The sequence below is a fragment of the Propithecus coquereli genome, unplaced genomic scaffold (genome assembly GCF_000956105.1).
Source record: "Propithecus coquereli isolate 6110/MARCELLA unplaced genomic scaffold, Pcoq_1.0 Scaffold299, whole genome shotgun sequence".
In the NCBI taxonomy this organism is placed as follows: domain Eukaryota; kingdom Metazoa; phylum Chordata; class Mammalia; order Primates; family Indriidae; genus Propithecus; species Propithecus coquereli.
In genome coordinates this window covers 1,519,623-1,521,053 of record NW_012148607.1, presented here as the reverse complement: position 1 = coordinate 1,521,053, position 1,431 = coordinate 1,519,623, and the positions used below count along the sequence as shown (strand labels likewise).

The window sequence follows — 1,431 nt, the reverse complement described above, 5'->3', positions numbered from 1 at the left end:
CGCCTCGGACTCCCTGAGTGCTGGGATTACAGGCATGAGCCACCACGCCCGGCCAAATCTTCAGTTTTTAAAAGCCTACAAGTAAAATTGTGGAAATAGGAGGAGAGAGAGAGAAAAAAAATACATTTGATCTTTCAAAAAGGGAAAAAAACTGACAGTTTCAACAAAGTTCTTTTCAAAAGACAATAATTAAACAAAATTCATCACCACACCCCACCCCCCAGCATCAATGAGCTGCCACATTCAAATCCAGACTTCATTGACTATTTGGCATGCAGAATTGAATTACGGAACGATTTTGCTCATGCATGGACAAATGCTATTTTTCCCCACTGGAATGATTTCTCTGTAGTGTACTCTTAGTAACACTAACCCCTTCCTATGCCCCCAAAACCAACCTGCTTTGTGAGCTAAATCCCAATCCCAAATCAGACGTTGTTGGCAAAACTAATCTCTAAATGAAAACAATACAACAGCCAATCACAACATAGAATTTGGATAGTATATTACTGATGTTGAGACAGAAAACTGCAGTTTCCAGCAGGTAGTTTTAGTTGAGCTTCTTGGCTCAGCAAAACTGAAGTATGATTTTATCTTTAGAGACATATATGACATTTTCTTAAAATTATACTGCTGATTTTTTTCTTTGAAAATATGTCTCTCTAAAACTTTTGTTTTGCAGCAAAAATGAACAATGATTTCAACAACAAGGAGGCAAAATGGTTAATAATTAATTAAAAGTTAAAATTTAGGTTGATATATTAATGTGATTTTCCATCTCTCCGTACCTCCTCCCAAGCTAAAGATAGTTCCTTCAGATTTCAATTCATTTTGACACTGCCTCGTTTCGCCCACTCATATTATGTAATTTGGGTAAACAGTTTCTTCAGTTAAAGTTAATTACTTTGAAGACTCCAAAAATGCTAATAATTATAATAACTTCCTCCTGATAGTAATGAATTAATTATATGTTCAAGGACTTCTCCAGTTGGAGTATAGAATGATTGGGCATGATAAGTTTTAGACCTATTTCATTCAAATAAATAGAATACTGTTTCTTAGCAATGCTAACAAACCATAGATGAAATTGAAGCTTTTTTTAAAACCTATCCTTTTCATAGATTACTAATCATTGGTGAATAAAAGCTAGTAAAGTAAAATCTCCTGGCTCAGTCATAATCTAGCAATGTAACTCCGGACAATCATCTTAAACTCTTTGGTCTACTTATCTACAAAATATTTGATTATACCTCCACAGTCTCTCTCATCTCTAATTTTTATGGACCTTTGTATTTATCTATCTGAGAGAGACAGTATACTAAGCAGATGTCATTGGAATACCAGAAATTTCATTAACATTTTGCTGGGTACCAAGAGTCATATTCCTAACTGGTAAGCTAAATTCAGTTATGAATATCACAAAGTATTTCT

At 34.2% G+C, this 1,431-nt stretch overlaps 1 protein-coding gene across 1 annotated transcript in view; it reads right to left on the bottom strand.

The window, feature by feature from the left end:
- PIK3R3 (phosphoinositide-3-kinase, regulatory subunit 3 (gamma)) overlaps positions 1–1,431 on the bottom strand; it is a 133,671-nt gene that overhangs the window by 104,504 nt on the left and 27,736 nt on the right. The window lies entirely within an intron of this gene.